The following is a 20,439-nucleotide window of genomic DNA, read 5'->3' on the forward strand; positions in this document are numbered from 1 at the left end:
TTTTTCTTAGCAGTTTTTCTCCCTCCAGGAAAGAGCTCCATTTAAAATGTTCTTTCTTACTTGGCTCTGACAGACAGATTGAGATTGTCATCCACATTGGTGAGCTTCAGTCCGCTGAGTCCCTAGTGAAATCGTCCCTCACTGGCCCCTCTCTGGTTCACTTTTCTGGGTTCCTGTGCTTTGGATTATGGAGTTTATTGTAAGAGGGATTAAGAGTTTTAGCCTCAAGATCTGTTCTAGGTGACTTCTCCCAGGAAGAGCCTCATCGGTTTACACACTGCTGCTCCAATTACTCAAAGAAAGAAATGCAAGCTCGACGCTTCACCTTCCTGTTTCCCATCACCTTTCCTATCTCCACCGATGAGGGGATTTACAGAGTCATGTGATTCAGCCTTCTTTATTGATCTGTATCTTGACACACATGTTCATCTTCTGATTCCCTAAAATGTCTTCATTAGCACCTCACTGAACTTTCTTCTTTAAATAGGTATGTGACAGAGCAGAGCAGGCTGCCTCAGCCAGAGCCGTTCCATGACTTACGGAAGAACTTATTTCACCAATTTACAAAAACAAAACTCCTTAAGAATTACCTCAGTGCTATTTCTGACACTCGTGTAAGGGGTGATTCTGAATCACACAAGTAGCTACTGTCTCTCTTAAGTGTTCCTCCTAAGCTAGATGTCTAATTTGTATGCTTTAACATGAAGTCTTCTGAAACTTCATTCTAATTTTCTTTTAAATTTATGCCCAAACAAGAAAGCCACGAGAGCCTTCTTTTTCATCTAGGTGTGGTGGCACCTGCCTTTAATCCTAAGATTTGGAGAGTAGAGGCAAGAGGATCAGGATTTTCAAGACCTTGACGACATGGTAGCTTGAGGTCTGCCCGGGCTATATGACAGTTTTTCTTAGAATTAATCTTCTTCTGCTAAAATGGTTTGTTCAGTGGCCCCTCAAACACTTTGCCTTTTATAGTTGCCTCTTGTTGCTCATGCCATGCCTTTATGCATGTCAAAGTCTTCCTCTTCACTCGCCATTTAAAATCATAGTTCATGTTAAAGCTAACTTTGAACATATTAGCATGTGTTTTAGGTAGTTGTTAGTTGTGTTAGGTATGTTGCTGCTATCTAATAAACCAGCACGAAAGTCTGTGGCTTAACACAATACACTTTATTCTTATCCCTGAGGACCTGTTGGACTATTCATCTACTAATTACAGTGCTGGAGATTGAACCCCAGGCCACAATCATGGCAGAATAGCACCCGGCACCCTATCATTGAGCTATATCCCAGCTCGGGGGTCCATATTAATAAATGGACTTGATTAATCTGAAATGTGCTCCGCTGGGCTGTTCTCCTTCATGGTAAGGGTCAAGTAGGGCTGAGTCCAGTTTGAAGGGGCACAGTTTCTGGGGGAATGTTCTCCTGCCCAGCCATAGAAGTAGAAAACAAAACACAATACTCAAAACCAACAAGCCAAGTATATGAGTACTATTTTGAGGCTTCAGGTCAAATCATATTTTCTAAAATTCAGTGGCTAAAGAAAGGTGTGTGTGGCCAAGCCTGTGATCAGGCTGAGCAGAGAGATTACTCTGCCACTGTGGAAGTGGGAAGGAGAACGAGGATTCGGTGAAGATGATGCTTATTGGTGCGTCACTCTCTAGATGTGGAAATGCTCACTTCCATTGTTATAACTTCCCCACCTCCTTGAGGTCCTTACAGCATAGAAAAGGGTAGCGTTTCATTTAGTTTATCATCATTGATCTCTAATCCATCCCCTACATTGATATCTGAACCAGGTCTATAGGTATCAAGTATCTCACTGCATATATTAACATCTTTAACTCCCACAAGAATCAGCAAAAACTTGAGAAGTAGAAGGTATATAGATTTTATGTATATCTCCTCCCATTGTCTGTAACATAGCTTCCTCTGTAATGAACAGCTCCTACTACAATGGGACATTTGCTATGAAGGTGAACTTTCATTGACAAACATCATTCAAAGGCCATAGTCACACTTGGTGTTGTATTCTCTGGGTGTTGACAAATTTAAGATAGTCTGTACACACCATTATAATACCATTTTATTGCCCTAAAAATCTTGTGTTCTCTGTTCATTTCTCTTCCTTTCCCACAGCCCCCAGAAACCACTGGCATCTTTACTGGACTCGTAGTTTTGATTCTTCGAGGATGTCATGTAGCTGGAACCAGATAATGTGCAGCCTTCTTAGCATGGCTTCTCTTCTTTAGTAATACACGTCTATAGCTTCCCATGTGTTTTGTCAAGGCTCAATAGTTCATTTAGTTTTAGTGATGAGCAACACTCCGCTACCTCTCCAGGCAGTGGTAATCACCCGGATGTATTAGCTTATTTGGTTATCTACTGATGGAAGACAGCTTCGATGAAAGTCCACCTGACAGGTTTGTATGTTACCCTAATTTTCATCTCTCTTTGGTGAAATAGCAAGATGCACATGTTTTAGATTGTAGAGTAAAAGTATCATTAGTCTATTACGAATCTACCCCACTGTCGCCCAGTGTATCTCCCATTCTGCATTGCTTAAGCACCCGAGAAGATTCTCTTCATGCTGCACCTGTGCTCCATACAGATCATCAGTGTGCTGAATCTTTCTAATAGATGCAAGGTGAGGTTTTATTCTTTGCTCTGTATCTCCAGATGCCGGACGTGGTACCTGGGTCATGGCTTATTGCTCATTTGCAGCCCACTTCAAACCTTCACACGCACTGCACACCCACAGCCAGTGCAGCGATAGGATTAGAAACTGTGAGAATTGTTCTGGAATGATCTGGACGAGACCGGCTTCAAGAGCACCGCTAGTTTGCAATAGGCAGCCAGTGATTATTTCCAAATTCCCAGGCATTTAAAGAGCTGCGTAGCTATGCAGCTGGGTAGAGGTGGTTAATCAGGGCAGAAGAATAAGTGGTAGAATTGTTATTTGGATTTCAAAACCCAAAGCACCAAAAAAAAAAAAAAAATGAGAGCCACCTATGAGATTTTCTTGGATGTCATTTGAGTCTATGCAAGGACAAAGCATTGGCTCTCTATTTTCACCTCTGTAGAAGTAATTGTAGTAAGGATGGTCCCTGTGGTTGTAGTCTCTGAGCAGTCACTTAGTTGTCATGACAATAGATTCCCTTTTCCTTTTCACTCTGTCTTCTTTATGGCACAGAATGCGGGTATCTCCTTGGGAGAATGTTTGAGTAGCATAATGCCAACTTGCAGTGCCTTTGATGGGCTGTGGTGCAATCAGGATTGCCTCTTACAGCTGTACTGTGGATCATCCCGTACACATCCTTGCCAGGGTTTTGTTCACATGGAGAAAGTTAGGCCCCCTGGGGAACTCTCAGCTGCAAGCCATTGTAGTCATGGCATAGGTTTGAAGGTAAGATAGATCTGAGTTGAATCCTAACTCTGCTCCTTGATTTCTTTGTAACCTTGAAAACATTTTGTAGCCACACAGAACCTCAATTCATTTATCTGAGAAACTCACCTTTAGCAATTTATTTTTTAAATGGTATATATTGCTAATAATGTACTTAGGAAATAGTTATAGAATATGTTCAACAATGCATATTTTATGTAAAATGTACTTGGTGAATATTGATGTACATCTTACCCATCCATCATTCTAGTCCTGACTCCTATGAATGTCTACTTCCTATGGGCACTTTCATTTCCCCTGATTATATCCTTTATGCACTCAGGTTTTTAAATTTTTATTCAACATTACAAATCATTAATCATACAATTAATTAAAAACCACAGGAATAGGTATATATGTGCAGTAACATATATTTCTCTGAGGCCCATTAATATTTATCTTTATAATAAGCTTTAAAAAATCTGTAACTGTAGAATTTCTTACTCTAGAGATGACCAAACTTAATTTCCATCTAGCCCAATGGTTTTCAGCTGAGGGTAATTTCGCTTCCCTCACCAGCATTTGACAACTAGACAATACTGAAGACTTTTTTTTATTGTCATGATATGATAGGGGACATAATACTGACATCTTAAGGAAACCAAACTGCTTTCACTTCCAGGGGTCAAAAGCCTGGCATATTTTTCTATATTCCACATTGCACAGGACAACTACTGTACCCACAGAAATATTTCTTGTCCCAAATTTAAGTAGAACCATAATTAAGAATTCCAAGAATCCAGTTGGAAGAAGAGGTCCTTCATGTGAAGAGAAGTCTTTGCCTAAATTCCACTCTTATCATAAAAATGACACCGAATTCAGACAGGGTGTAGTTACCCAATGGTTGTTGAACAATTTTTAGTAATTGTTCAATTATACTAATTGTTCAACATTAAAACTATAAAATGTTTTAAAATGCGGTTCATCCATTTATTGTGGATTTGTAAGCTTGTACAGCCACTATGGAAATCAGTGTGGCAGATCCTCAGAAAGATGAAAATTGATCTACTTCAAGATCCAGCTATACCACTTCTAGGTATATATCCGAAGGATACTTTATCCTTTTACAAAGATCCCGGTTCAGCCATGTTTATTACTGTTCTATTCATAATAGCCACAAATTGGAAACAATCTAGATGTCTCTCAAGAGATGAATTGATAAAGAAAATATGGCACATTTATACAATGGAATGCTACATAGCAATTAAAAAATGAAAGCATGAAATTCATAGGTAAATGAAGAAAAAAACCATCCTGAGTGAGGTAACCCAGGAAGACAGCTGTGCTATGTACTCACTTCTATGTGGATATCAGCTGCTAAGTCAATGGTAATGAAGCTACAATCCATAGAACTGTGGGGCTTTGGTACAGAGTAAGATACCTAGGAAAGTATAGTTAGATCTCCCTAGGAAGGGGAAATAAATAGATGATTATAGATAGAGAGGGAAGAGTGAGGGAATGGAATGGGAGGATCAAGTAGGGAGAGGGAGAGAAGAGGAATGTAAGGAAGGGAATATAGGGAGATACAACTAAAATCTATGATCACTTGAAGATTAGTATGGAAACCTAATACAGTAATAAATATAGTTATATATATATTTACATATTCTACTATGAGAATACAGCCATAAAATGACTCCTAATGACATTCTGCTATACTCATAGACCTGTGCTTTGCTCAGCCATCATCAGAGAAGCTTCCTCCTGCTGCAGCAGTAGATGGGAACAAATAGAGAGACCCACAGCCATACAATATGCAGAAAGTGAGAGACCTTGGAATACTCAGCCCTAAACAGAAGGTGTCCATCAAAACCCATGGCACCTGCAGAAGAGAAGATGGGAAGACTGTAAGAACCATAGGGTATGAGGAGACCAAGGAGACGAGGCCATCTAGGTCGACATGATCGGAGCACACGTGAACTCACAGAGACTGCAGCAGCATGCACAGGGCTGCACAGGGCTGCACCAGACAGGATCCCAGAGGTGAAAGGAGTGCTTCAGGCATGCCCCATCACTAACCCAGACGTCATCTTTTTTGATAATCAGTTGTTAATGAAAATTTAATGTTCTCAAAGAGGGTCTCACTGAAGAAACAAACTACTCTTAAGGATCAGTCACATGCCCAGTAGTAGTTGCCCATCAGAAAATGAATTCAACCACATCTTTGGAGGCTCCATGTTTTTCATAACATCATGTCAGGGATTTTCTGTTTTATTTTGTACTTTTTCCATTTTTTTACTTTTATTCTATCTCTGTCTGTCTGTCTGTCTGTCCGATTGTCCCTCCCTCTCTTCCTCTCTTCTTTCCCCTCCATGGGTCCTATGGGTCCTTCTCTTATGTATTATGACTTCTAATTTTGTGTTTCTACAGGATTCCTCAGTGTGCAAATGAATGGGTCTCTGCTTCTATAGCTGTTTCTTTGCCTTTTCCTGGGCTTTCCCCTTCTATACACTTGTATTGTTCTAGTCCAACTCCTTAGACGGTTGTTTGTTTTTAATGAGAGACAGAAAAGGGGCGGATCCTGATGGGAGGAGAGGTGGTGAGGAACTGGTAGGAGTAGATAGAAGGGAAAACATAATAAAGACATATTATATGAGGAAAAAAGTCAATTTTCAATAGAAGGGGGGAAGATGTGGTCCTGGTTAATTATACAATCATAAGAAGCGGAAGGCCTGGCCCTTGCCTTTCATCACTCACAGTCAAAGGTGAGTGAGTCAGAAGGTTTTGGCAGAGACTGTTGACAGCACTCTTACTCTGAAGCCGCTCTATAACCCGGATGAAACACAAACACGAGTTAGCAGCATCAACCCTGGCCCGAGCTCTCTCTGCTTCTCAGGTCAGCTTTCCTGTGCATGAGTTCTCAGTTGCTGGTCAACCCCTGGACAGTTGAGATAATTGAACAATCTCATAGTCAGTAGTCAGATGTCATGGGGAGCTGGCAGACCCGCTCTTCCTGCTCTAATTCCTCCTCTCCTTTCACCGCTTACCATGAGCAGTGTGATGAGCCCTCCTTGTATGTTACAAATGTCATTTGGCAAAGATAAATCCAAGTACGGAACCTGACCATGCAGAATTATTAGACTTAATCTATGACAGGTTGTGGCAAATGGTGGAATTTTGCTGAATTACACGAGGTGGGTAGTTGGGAAGTAAAAACCGACAGGCAATGTACATTCAAAGAGAAAAATAATGTAGTCTGGCTACTTGTTTGCCACATCTATTTCCCCTTGTGTCACCCACAGCAAGGTCACATCTAGCTTCGTTTGCAGTGAGGCGAGGTCTGGTGCAGCATGGGATGGAATGATACTTGCCAGTGTAGCCTAGGCACAGTGAGAAAATTTTCATATTGCTTCCAACTGGATTTGGAAGCTTAGGGCGATCTTGAAAGCTACACATGGAAGGCTGAAGTTCTCCCGTCCCTAAGTAATGTAACAGGAAATCTATGAGAAGCAAGAATATATCCAGGGTCCCAAGTGGAAGAAGACTAGAGAGGCACAAGACATGAGCTGACAGGCCGCAGGGCAGATGAAGATACAAGAAGGCATCAGTGACCACGAATGCAGGGTACATGTGGTCGGTTTTCTTCCTCAGGCATCACTATTAAGCTCTTTGTCAGCTGTGTCTGACAGGTATGATCCCCCTCATGGACAGCTGTTGGAATTGATAAACTCATGAGACTAGGAAATAATTTTATGTACACACCCCAGCGGGAAAGCATGCCTTTCCCTCTGAGAAGCCTGGTGTCAGCAGCAGGTGTCACACCTTCCACGCCTACGCCTCTCTAGACATCCTCTCACTCTGCTCAAATAGTTTTCCTTTGTTATGCTCCTTAAGGTACCAAAGAAGTCTTTAAAAAACAGAACACAAAAAACAAAGAGTAGGCATGCTGGGGAAAGGAACAAACAGGTCTTTTTGTGAACTTTCCATTGCAGGCACGCTTGGGTTTTAATTAGGAACAGCCTCTTTCCCCCAACTTCAACCGCAGTTTCCCGAGAAACACAGGTGCCCACAGAAATAACCTGGAAATGGCCTTGGAACTTGTTTAATGTCACTGCCTAATCACTTCCCTAAATGTCACTGATTCGGAGTGCTCTTTTTATATTAGGTTTCTCTCTTGCTTCTCTTTGATCCCAGGTAGGAGACCCCACTTCATCTGTAAGGGAGAACAGACCTTTCCCCTGCTTGGTCCCACCCTGCCTTTCTCCCTAGCGTTTTAGGACAAGCTCCAGGCAGGAAATACTCAAAAGACCGTGTAACATTCCTATATCACTAAGGAAATTGTTGGCAACTGAGATTCCTTTATTTGCTAAAAATTGGAGTTTTAATATATAAGATATACTTTATGCCTCTTCTGCAATACTGGCAGTGTACCTGCTCTTTGGCCTTTGAACTCAGATCTCTTGAAATGTCTAAGGGTAAATGCGGGACCTCTCAGAGCCTCTCTACTTTCTGGAAACATCTCACTGGCATACTGATTTTTGTTTCTTTCTTCAACTTCAGGCATTAACCAAGGCTTTCATTCTCTGAGCATTTCTCCAACCTATTGATAGAGTTTAGTGTTGGATTTAAATATGCCACAAAATGAGAGTAGAGCGGAATCCATTCTTTGGAGCTTTAGCATAAAGGGATACTATAAATGGTGTGGGGGAAGGACAGCTATGTGAGAAGCTTACTCTGTCCATCTTTCTCTCAAGACTTCACCTTTGCACTGGTTTAAATACGTTTGCATCTTTCTCTCTTCTTGAAATTCAATGTAGTTAAATGCGTTCCCTCTCTTTCACTTCTTTTGGTAAAATGATTTTTGTCTAGTGACAGGGTAAGCATGGCAAGCCCCAGCAGGAGGGCAAAGCAAGGCTTTTCTCAGCCTGCTTCTCAGGTCTACTCAGCAACATCAAATGCTGCCAGTCTGTGGGACTCAGAGACGGTAGGATCAGTGCCTGCATCTCTGTGAGTTCTATGAAGATGTTTCATCTCCCTGCTAATGGGGGAAGTGTAAATTAAAACAACCATGAGCTAGGAAGATAAAGGAATCAAAACATTTCATCACAATAACTGAGTGACTCACACAGGAAGCCAGCAGGAGCAGAAGAAAAGTAGAACAAGAGAGCTGTGAGGCAGAGAGAGAGAGAGAGAGAGAGAGAGAGAGAGAGAGAGAGAGAGAGAGAGAGAGAACTATGAAATAAGAACATGCCAACCCCTATCAACATGACCTTGAACATAACTGAGTTAAACTTCCCAATCAAAGGAAAAGATAGCAGGACACATAAATATATAAGACCGACTATTTGCTGTGTCACAAGAAACACTCGTTGTACTTAGAGACACAGGCTCTAAAGATCAGGGGAAGACGGGTTTCAAAAATGGTGACAAAGCAGAGCTCTGTGAGAGCCAGGATTCCATCAGCAAAATAGACTGTAAGAACTGCCACCAGAGACAAAGGCCAGCGGGATACTTTATTATAACTATGAAACAATTGTGTGTGTGTGTGTATCTATGTACTCAACCTCAGAGCAACTGATGAATAAAGTAAATGTTGATAGGAATTAGGAGAAAAGTAGATCAGAAATAGCAATGGAAGTCTCTAATGCTCTGTTTTTAACAATGGAGGGCTGAGACAGAAAATCATTTAGGACACATTAGATGTCATGTTAGCTTCAATCCTAAGAGAGACTTAAGCGAAGTATTGAGTATTCCAAGGAGGTCATCAGAAATGCTCTTCTTAAGCCTACATGGAGCATGTTTATTAGGTCACAAAGCAAATTCTAACAAGTTTAGAAGATTAAAATGACATCAAACATCTTTTCTGACCACCATGGCACAAAGTTAGATAATCTGTAACAGAGGAACTGGACAAGGCACATATTGTAGAAATTAAACACATTGTTTTTGAGCAACCAAAGATCCAAAGAAACCAGCAATTCAAAATTTAAGTTGCTTTGAGGTGAATGAAAACGGAAGCACAATATTCCCAAGCCTAAGGAGTGCAGCTAGAGCAATCATTAGAAGTGATCTTCTAGAGCTAAATAAAGCCCACATGAAGGAGAAAATACAGAAGCAATCTGTTGTTCTATATGAGGGAGCTAGAGAGTAAAGAAACAAATCAAAATCAGAAGAATGGAGAAATGGGAGCAGAAATCCACGAACAAGAGATGAACAGAACTATAGGAAAGACTGTTTAAACTCAGAGTTGAGATTGGGAAAATAAACAAAGCCAGCAGCTTTTAACTGAACTAAGAAAAAAATACTCAGAAAAGTCAGTTAAAGTAAGAATTCGAAAAGGAGACATTATGCATCATATTAAGAATATGTAAAAGATGCCAAAAGATTACCATGAAAAATTAGACATCAGTACCTGAGAGGACACAGAAGTGGACACATTCCTGTGTAGATGCTGCCTGCCAAGACTGGATCATGATGAAACAGGAAGTCTGATCATGCCAATAACAAGTGAGATGCCCAAGTCGGTGATAAAAAGTATTCCACCAAAGAGAAGCTAGAACTTGGTGCCTCATTGGTGACTTCTATAAAATATTTAAAGGGGAGTTGATATCAACTCCTCCCAAACTCTTCCAGACTCATTGTATGAACCAACATTACCCTGATCCGAAAGCCAGAGAAATTAAAGGCCAATCACCATGAATAATAGGGAGGCAGATGTCCTTAATGAACCAAGTTCATTATCACATTGAAAGGAACATACACCACAATGAAGTGGGGTTCATCCAAGGATACAAAGATAACTCACACATGCAGTCAATCACTGTGGTAAAGTGCATTAATAGAGTGAGAAATAAAACTCAAACACTTACCGTATTAGACACGAGTAATTTATTGTAATACATATTGAAAACTTCCTTTTGAAATCAGGAACAAGGCAAGGGTGTTCACCCTTGTATTTCTATTCAACCCAGAACTAGAAGTCCTGGCCACACTAATTAGGAAAGAAGTAAATAGAAAGCACACATGGATCCCAGTTACCAGAGGGATGTACCTCAGATATACCATGTCCTAGTTCTAGTCCCTGGCACCACCTAAACTGGGCGTGGTGGCATGCCCTGTAGTCGGGAGGTGGATATATGTGGAGCAGAAGTTTAGATTATCCTTGGCGACACAGGGAGTCTGAGGCAAGCCTGGAACACATGAGACCTTGCCTCAAAACAAACACAGTAAAGGAACAAACTCTGAACAATAGTCTGACTCAGAAGTCTGACTGCCCAGGACAGGCAGTGCGAGAAACTAATTCCTCTATGAAATCTGTCAGAACCCATGAATTCAGTAAAGTTGCACAACGTAAACGCCAACACACAGCGCAGTTTCATCTCTATACAATAACAGTGAACCACTCAAAGGATGAATTGAGGAAAGGAGTGTGTCACTTCCAATACCATCAAAAAGAAGAAATGCTTAGGAATAAGCATAACCGAGGAGTGAAAGACTTCCATCCTGAAAATCACAAACATCATTGAAATAAATTAAAGTGGACATAAGTACTTAGGAAGACATTCTGTGTTCATGGATCAGAAGGCTGGGCATTGCTAAGAAGTCTACACTGCTCAGAGGGACGCATAGGCTCCACAATCTCCAGCCATATTCTAATGACATGTCCTTTGCATAAATAAGTAAAACATTCCTCAGACTGCTGTAGAGTTTCCAGTTGACAAGCGTTTCGTCAGTAAGTGGAATTCACTTTAAATAGGAAGGTCTTGGAATGGTGTCCCAGATGTAATCAAGAATCATCGCAGACGTTAACACAATTCCTGCTCTAGAAACTCCACCCCTTATTAATTGATATTTGAGGAAAGCAGGGAGAGGTCTCCAGGCATTAATAGCCAAGTCTGAGGATCTTATCTGAGAGAAACATACTCAGAAGAAGTACAGGAATACATATTATGTTTATTAAGGGCACTTTTTAATAAATGATTTGAAGAAATAAAAATGTATGCCGTTATTTTGTGCATACTGTGGCATTTCTGAAACAGTATCATCAAGTCAAAAGAAATGAAACAGATTTATATACAGCAAAATGGACCTATTGAAAACATTTCAAACAAAAAAGTAAGACAATTATTTTATGTAAAGCTCATTAAAATATATGGAAAGTAAACCTGCAGACAACAGTGCTATATATTTTGCTGTGTGTTTCCACATGGTGACACATTTGTATACATAACAATATATAAAAAGTGAGTTGATACCTTTACCAGATAGAGAAGAATTAAGATGAGCGTCAAGAGGAAATTAGAGTCCTAAAGTAAAATACTGATATTTTGCCATGAACATCAAGGGTAAAAACCCTCAATTCAGCATATCCAGTTAAGGCAGGAATAGCAAGCATATTGGATGAACTCTGAGAAAAACAATCTTGATGAACTTCTTAGAACAAAAACCTGAATTTAGGACATAATATAAAGTGAGATAACTTCTTTTGTGGATATCATTAGAAAAATTGTTAGCTGCAGAAGAAGTCAAAGAGATAAAGCTTCACAAAGCTTCTCTGTGAGATTATTGAATTGATGGCAGAAGGAAAGATATCTCTATAAAGAGGTAAGTCGATGCCAGTGGACTTGTTCTTTAAAAGAAATCCATAAAGGTTGGGGTGCTGAGTCAGAAATCCACAGAAGCACTTGATGTGCTTCTCAAGATCACCAGAGACATGTACACCGTGTGAATCATTCATCCTTTTGCTTTCCAACAAAGAAAAGGATCACTAAGAAACATACTAGGTTACACACTCTCATCCTTGTGCACTCGCGGATAGTACTTATACTCCCTGGAATATACTCCCTGGAATTGAGTAGCAGTCGTTTAAGGAATAGAAGAGAATTTGGGGGGCAGGAGAAAGAATGTTTATTTTGTGGTGGCTAAAAAGCTTTAAGTGTGGATGGTGGACAGATAGACAAGTAGATAGACAAACAGATGACAGACCGACAGATAATAAATGTGAAAGATAATAGATGGTAGACTTACACACAGACAGACAGAGACAGACAGGTAGATGATAGATAATTATAGATTAGCTGGGTGATGGGCAGACAGATGTATTTGGCAGATATACTAATTAAATGTGTACGCCATCTAGAAATCTGGCTTCAAAGCCTGGAAAAAGCTCTTTTAGAATAACTACAATTGACGCTGCTCTAAAGTAGAGAACTGAAGCTACACTTTTGACCTAAATGTTTCGTGTTGCTGCTGAGGGTGAATCAGTGGGGGCTCACCCATTGCAGCAGGTCCTCTCAGGATGAAGCAGGGGCACAGAGCTGACTGTAGTGGGAGAGCAGCAAGAAATTTTCAAGGATGGGAACTGTTCTACTGGCTGGCCTTTTGTAAGATGGGATGTAGTACAGAGAGGTTTGGGAAGGGGCGAGCAGGAGGAAAGCTACTAGTCTGAGGTAAGCCCCTACTCCATGTCACAAGCACATGCTGTAGTGCTGTATCTGCTAAAATTCCAGTTACTCCAAACGTTTCCCCCCACACTATCCTAGCTCCTCAGTAAATCCAGTTTATTAATCAGGAATCATCTCAAGAATCACGTTCAGAAACATCTCAGAGATCTGTGCTTTCTCCTTCAATGTGCCCAGTGCACCAAGATTACACCTACCTCTGCCATTGATTCAGCCTTGTATTTGCCCCTATCCTAGCAGCTTTAACATCCCATTGCAGATCTTCAAATAAGCAACCACCAGTTTGCTAACAAGGTAATAATAAACTGAGCAATAATTAGAAATAAGTCACTCTGTGAATGTCAGCTATGCCCATGATTGCCCACATGAGGAGCAGGCAGAAAGAAGTACACGGAAATAGGCATGGTTGCTACTTGGGTAGCCTGAGAGAGTGTGCATCCATTTGTCTGTCACCAGTAAACCAGGAGGTTCGGGTAAAGAGAAACTGGCAGACAGTTCTATACTGGGTAATTTGGAAGTATTGGTAATTTCGAACTGTTCCTAAGATCAGCGCACGATAAGCTTTCTCGTTGCTCAGTGCAAAATAACTGAGGACACTGAATTTCAAGATAATGATACTTGCTATTTTCTGATGCCAATAAGAGAAAATTCTATGAGTGTAAAGGGACTTTTTGTCCAGATAGAAAACAGATTCCTGGTTAGCGGAAAACCAGCACTCAGGATCTTCTCATTGTATCATCTTACCCAGTTCTCAGGGAACTCTGGGCACGCCTTCATGCATTCCTATACCACTCCAATGATATGCCATAGGCCTGCATATGCCATCAGTGTGGTTATCCATTGTAAAGCATATAGAGGCAGTACCCTTAGGACACTTTGGCTAATGATTTTCAGAAGAGAGCTGGGAAATCATAGAATGTCCGAGAACACATTAACTCAAAAGTCTCATTTTTGGCAGACAACTGTAAACCTTGGGAAGATATTGCTAACTTGAATTAAACTTGTATGCACTTAAGCAATCAATCGCTTCTCAGGCCACTCATCTGCTTCGTGACTTAACATACCAAAACAGGTGTTGAACATACAGATGACTAGGACACAGCCCCAGAAGCCAAGGGTTTAGCAATCTTCCTGGGAGCAAACCCATAAACAGCAGTGTATTTTGGTTTCAATCTTTTGAGGACAATATGAGAGTACTTAAGTTTTTTTTTTAAAAAATAAATTACCCTGGTCCTTCAACTAATTCTCAATAATTAATCCCATGGAAACAGACTTGGAGGAAAGTGAGCATTTAGCCATAAAGCGCAACCCCCTTAAGAGTGTTACTTAAAGTAGGGTATCTGATACCTTGACCTCTTTGCAGTCACTCAAATCTACGTGGAAGAAAAATATTAACATAAAAAGATGATCGTGATATACTGTCCAAAGATCAAATAGTAGCTCCCACTGGACTTTAAAGATCATGAGTCTATTTTTGTAGTGTGTTTTTTTTTTCTTTACGCCCAGAATAACCTCTCAAAGTGTGACCAGTAGGGGCTGCTCCTCTCCTCCTGGGCGCATTCTCTAAACATTTGGCAGTGCGTACCCATTTGCCTTAAAATAACAGAAGAAAAAGAATAAGGTATCTGGGTATCAAGGCAGCACTTGGGTTCCAGAATATGGAGCCAGAGGCCTTGGAAGTCTGATCTGGACTGAGACAATTCCTGCACAACCCGCTGAGCCAAATCTTAGTGAAAAGTAAATAAACAAATAAACAACAAAAAAACATTGCCAGGACATATGAGGGCACAGCTCTGCTCAGGGACAGGCACTGACCCCGGTCGTGTCCCTGTGTCCCTGAGAGTTTCCAAGGCAGTCCCCGTGTCACCTTACCTCTCCTTGTGTCCTACATTGGCAGTGTGTTTTGATGAACTTGATTCCCTGAGAATAGGTAACGCAGGCACCTGCGCTGGTTCCTTATGAGACGGAACAGTAAGTTACCCAGGACATCCGACGTAAGTAAGAATTTAGTGGTTATTCGATTGCACTAATCTCTGTCCTCCCCAACTTTCAATTTATTAGGGAGCCATCAGCATGACATCAGCAGGAGGAACTGAGACAAATTCAACGGGAACACTGCACCAAGGGCAGAGCGGAAGCTGTACTTACCTCACAGAGACTTCCAGGCTCTCAGACAGATTAAATTGGAATAGAACGAGCGCACGTATTCCTCTATTTATTTACTTGGCAGAAGGTGCCTTATTTTATATAGATCACATAGCCATCATTGAAAATGTATGCTATTTTTAAAAGTGTCACACCCTAGTGGAGAGAGCATCTGGCTTCTTGAAGGGCACAGTGCAGTCTAAGGAGACACAGGGAAGAGGGAGAAGTAGAGGATAAGTACATTCCGATCTCCTCCTGGAAGCTTCTTCAGTTTGATCTTTGCATCTCACAGAGTTTCCAGGGTGCTACAGTGGTTTTGTTTTACAGATGGACAATCAGAGGTTGTCGGTCAGAGTTACCCTCATAGCAGCACACTTGGCAGCAGAGACAGATTTTAGACCCAGGCCTGTCATATCTCAAGCTTGCGATTTGTCTATAGCGCCCTGTTGCTTTGGAAGACCATACTGTATGCGTGTCATGGGGTCAGGTTAACTCTAAAGGGAAGCAGAGACTCTGGATGATGGGGCATGCAGACTTGCGGCTTGATGCTGAAACTCTTCAGTGAGGTTGTGCTAGGCTTTTGTGCATTGGTACCAGCAATGCCTGCTAGAGGGAATGGTCAAACAGTATAAATGTGATCAGACTCACATGTGTCTTTGCAGTTACTTGGTGGGAGTGCCCTTCAGCAGTGTCCTTATCTCTGGTGCAGATGGGCTGCCACATACAGATGGGGCAGGCCATGGCGATCTACCCAGGAACCTAATGTCCAGGAGACTGGCCTTAGGTCCAGAATACTTCATCCTTCACTGTGTTGTCTGCTTATTCTTGAATACCACACCCCCCTGACTCCACACCCAACCCTTGTGATTTATAGTCTATGGTCCTACCATTACAGGTTTTTAAATTTGGGACAGGATACTTCAATTCCACCAGGCAAGAATAAGACCATTACCTCATTGACTGAGCCAAAGTTTAAAGTAAGGTTTATTAACTACCAGGCAAAATGATAGATACTGGACAAGTCAATACTTGGGGTTCACAGACAAATAACCCTGGATTATGTCAGTCTGTGCTCATAAAGTCAAAACCTACAGGCTACGTACTTACTACTTTGTCCAATCTAGGGCAAAAATACATCCTGACTTCCAGCAATACCTGAGAGATGTCATGCTTAAGCAGTGTGAATCTCATCAGATTCATATATGCCTCTGCAATTACTTAGCGACTTCCAAATACATGCATACTTCCTGGTTATGGACCTCCCACCTATGTGTGATGAAGCACCTTATGTGCTGGGGTAACTAAACCTTTACAGGAATGAAAACACATGGCTGATTTTCTTACATGAAGAATAGTTGCCAGCATTCTAGGGAGTTATTTGCCCTTGGGCAAGTGGGGCTTACAGGTTAGACGCATTATTTTCTATACCTCTTAAGCACAGTAATTTAAACTTAAAACAACCGTAGATCTCCCAGGCACTGGTGGGTTGAGCATGACTCTTATTTTGTGTTAGAGAAGGAGGACTGAGCTCAGGGTACCTCATCCCTGGATGACTTCCAAACGTGGTGCAGTATCTTCTGTCCTGAGTATCTTCTCTCCCTTGTTCACTTGCTTTCTGGCCTCCAAAAGCCATTTTTTTCAAGCACCTAAGCCTCTTGATCTTGAAGGCTCTGTTCTGAAAGAAGCATAGTGTCACAGTGTTTTAGGTTTTAAGTTCTCACCAAAGCTTAGCTCTCCAAAGTCACACTTTCTCAGGTCCTGTAAGGTCACTACTTGGGTTTAAAATCATGGGAATGTAATCTCGATCAAGGAGTTAATACAGTTCAATCTCAATGCACACCCAATTCAATTACTTATTCTGAACTATTTATTTGTAAGTTTGGTCTTACGTTGAGTTAAAATTGGCCTCTCAGACTCAGATCTGCCAGGAAGGTTGTACAATGGACCATAAGCCATATTCTGGAAATTTCTTAGAGTTGATTGCCGTGATCAGAAAAGGAAAGATTCTTGTAGAAGGCTTCTTGTGAGAGCAAGTTTTAGGCAGTGTCTTCCGCAAACAGCTTTGAAATTACCACCCTTCCATTTTCTTTGCTAGGAAGTCTTTGGGAATTTTGGTTGTTTTCTATCACCTGACACCAAATAGTTCCAGTCCCCTGATGGCCAGACTGAACTTCGATCAACTTGGGTTGCCCCGATTTGCATGACTTTCATTGCAGAGATTGCCTAACTTCCCAGAGATTGTACCTAGTGACTCACAGTGACATCCCAGTACGCTATACTGACCAGTTTGGTCTGTCCTTTGCATGGCCAGGAATCTGTATACAAAGAAACTCTTCCAAATGTACCCCTCTCCCTAATATCGAGTCACTCTAACTTGCTCTAAAGAGTGAATTCCTTCACTCCTCTGCCACCCTTCTCCATATATGTGTAGCTAGACTCTCAGGCAACCTTCAGTGAGAAGTCTTCAGTGATCATCTCCTCCAGTTGGGGTCATCACCTAACAAACTGTGGATGCGCTATGAATCACCTAACTCTACTATGAATCCATTAATGGATTAATTCACTGATGCAGTCAGTGTCCTCATCATCCAACTGCCTTTCCATAGAGCCATTGGCTGGGACCAAGCCCCAAATGCAGAAACCTTTCGGAGCAGAACTTCTCAAATCCATCACAGATCCACAGCATCCCTTCCCCCTCTCTATTCCCTCCTAACCCCTCAAGGCTTCCCCTTTCTCCTCTTTTTGTTCTCTCATTGTTGAAGCTGAAGATGGCAACCAGCCTCTTATTGTGAAGGGGTACCTTGCTGGGAGGCTGGGAAGAACATTAAGACTCTTAAGTCCTCGTTGGTTGGTTTTGCTTCTCATGAGTTAATTTCTAGATGTGGTGAATTTAATGGTAACTTTTTGTTGTTAATAAAGAATGACAGCTGTGCAGATAATTTTGCATTGTGTTAATGCTATGAGAAACAAATCAGCCCTGTTGGCATAATACCTGATTTAAATAATGAATTAGCAGCACATTAAGTTTCAATGCCTTTGTTGAAAAGTGTAAATCTGAGAGCAAGACGTGTTCGTGTGAAGTATGATACCCGAGTAATCCTGAGCTTGCTTCATTCTCGTGTTGAAAAAAAACCGCAAATTCAGTTGCTTCAGATTTTCTGATCAAATTCCCAAGGATAAAAGTATTACACTATAAAGATCTTTATAAACTGACACAATATCGACACAGCACAGTCTGTGATCCCCAAACAATGGTTTAGAGTGTTAATTAGAATATATATCCTTTTTGATTTTTGGTTTATTTTCTCTATAAATTATGATCATAAACCTACTTGAGAGAAATTCTTCCTAGCAATTGGCATCAACTAATATTAGAAAAAAACCCCATGTTTCCTATTTTACTTCCCCATCAGCTCTGAGCATGCGTGGACTCTCCTCTTTCAAATAGCATCAAAGTCAGGCCAAGGCTGACTCTTTCCTTGACCGGCCCAGTGCTGCCTTGACTGTCGCCGATACTATCCCCTTATACTTAGAACTTTCTCATTAGATCCAAGGCTCAAAAAGATTACATGATTCATCCAAGTTTTCAGAATTAGCAGTGACAGAGCTAGAGTCTATACATATGAATTTCTTTTGCTTCAGACCTATCACACTGATATAAATTCGCAAAACAGAGGATGATTAGCCCGAATCAGCCCATGGCCATAGTTTTATCCTTTTGTGTGATTAGCACAGGGATACACTCACCACAGTTATCTGTTTTAAATGTACTTCACACATTTAATCTACCTCTCCAATACCCAGTGATATTTGAAGATTTGGGATTCCTATCCTTGGTCTAACTGGACAATCCTGGGTTTGGAGCTAGGCAGAGGAAGATTTGTCTAGATTCATCCAATTATTACCAGTATATGCTCTGGGAAAATCTCCAAGCCCATTTCCTTCACACTTGAAATAAGAAGACTTAAGATTGTAGAGCTGTTGCAAAGGCTGAAGGAGAACAGCTGTGGAGTGCTTGGTGTCCTTTAGATATCTGTTTCCAGTGATCGCCTCCCTTGGTGCTTCCCTTTGTAGAAAAATTTCTCATATTCTCTTAGCTTTGAAGGTGCTGCCCCCAGAGAACTGTGTGTCGAGGTGATTTCAATTGCTACTGGAAGAGGATATAAGCTAGAGTTTTCCTTGTCTTCATTTCTACCAAGGTATGGAACTGAAAGACAACAGATGAGCATGGGAGGCGAGTCCTCCTGCTTCCACATGCTAAAATATAACAGAAATGTTCAACAGCTACTCTTATGATCTTGGTGTCTCAACTAGATCAGAGGTGGAAAAGGCCATGATGGCAAGAGTTTTAAAGACTTGAGAAAGACGTCCTAGGATTTGGTTGTGTTTTTATCTCCACCCACTTGAGGTCTAGAGGGGTGGGCATGGAGAGTGACGTAGACACTGATTCAGTTATTGGTGGGATGGAGTTCCACCTAATTCTCCTGCAGGAAATCTAGAGGACAAACGACAGATGGCTTTGGTGGCAACAACATGGGATGCTGGTACAGTCAAATTATTCTGCATTCTCCAAGGTCATTCAGGCAAAGAAACAAGAGTGCCTTTCTTGTCACGTATGTGGGCCACATGGCAGTGCTTATGGCACATGTAATGGCTTCACCTCAGACCCTTTCATTTCATTTCAGTGCTACTGATTTATAGTTAAAATTTTTTTCTGTTCCTAAGGAGTTTTTAGGATTTGAGGAGGCCCTTGTACTTGCTGGGGAAGCAGCCAGAAAAGCTAAGGAATTGGAGTGGCCAGTCATAAACATCAATGGAAGAGACAAGAGTCTGAAGCGTTTTATACACATATAAATGCCACAACTTCCTTGCTTCCAAACCAGAGTGATCCTGAAGTGTGCATTCAGTGCCGTGATGGGGGGAGGCTGGAGAGGGGAACACCCATGTGGAAGGGGAGGGGGAGGGGTTAGGGGGATGTTGGCCCGAAAACCGGGAAAGGGAATAACAATAGAAATGTAAATAAGAAATACTCAAGTTAATAAAAATAAAAAAAAATGCATTAGTAATTGGCTTGGTAATATTTCTTTTTGTGGCTATTTCATCCTTTCTCTGCCATGTTCCCACTCTAGGAATGGGATTCAGTACAACTTCTAAATACTACTGCCATCCAAACTCTTGCCTCATGATCTGGGGGAACCAAAACTAAGACAGAGACGCCAGGAGAGAGCCTAAGAATATTCGTACTGAGTCTTGTCAATCAGATGACAGAAAGACTCTCTGATGGTACTGCCTGGCACATTGACTGCCTCAAGAACGAATTCTCCCATTGGTGAGGAATTGCAATGCAGTAGAGGGTTTCAAGATGCCTGGCAGTTCTTAAGCATGGTACAATGGTAACTCTGAAGACTGGGATTGACCGTGGGTAAATATTGTTGTTAGACTTAAGTTTGT

General features: G+C 41.3%; 1 long non-coding RNA gene across 1 annotated transcript in view; it reads right to left on the reverse strand.

Moving 5' to 3' along the window:
- LOC116907880 overlaps positions 1-16,733 on the reverse strand; it is a 40,355-nt gene extending 23,622 nt beyond the window's left edge. The window contains exon 1 of the long non-coding RNA XR_004388852.1: positions 16,527-16,733. This is a non-coding gene — a long non-coding RNA (uncharacterized LOC116907880). The remainder of the gene's footprint in view (positions 1-16,526) is intronic.
- Positions 16,734-20,439: the final 3,706 nt, after the last annotated feature.

This window comes from Rattus rattus, chromosome 8 (assembly GCF_011064425.1).
Source record: "Rattus rattus isolate New Zealand chromosome 8, Rrattus_CSIRO_v1, whole genome shotgun sequence".
NCBI lineage: Eukaryota > Metazoa > Chordata > Mammalia > Rodentia > Muridae > Rattus > Rattus rattus.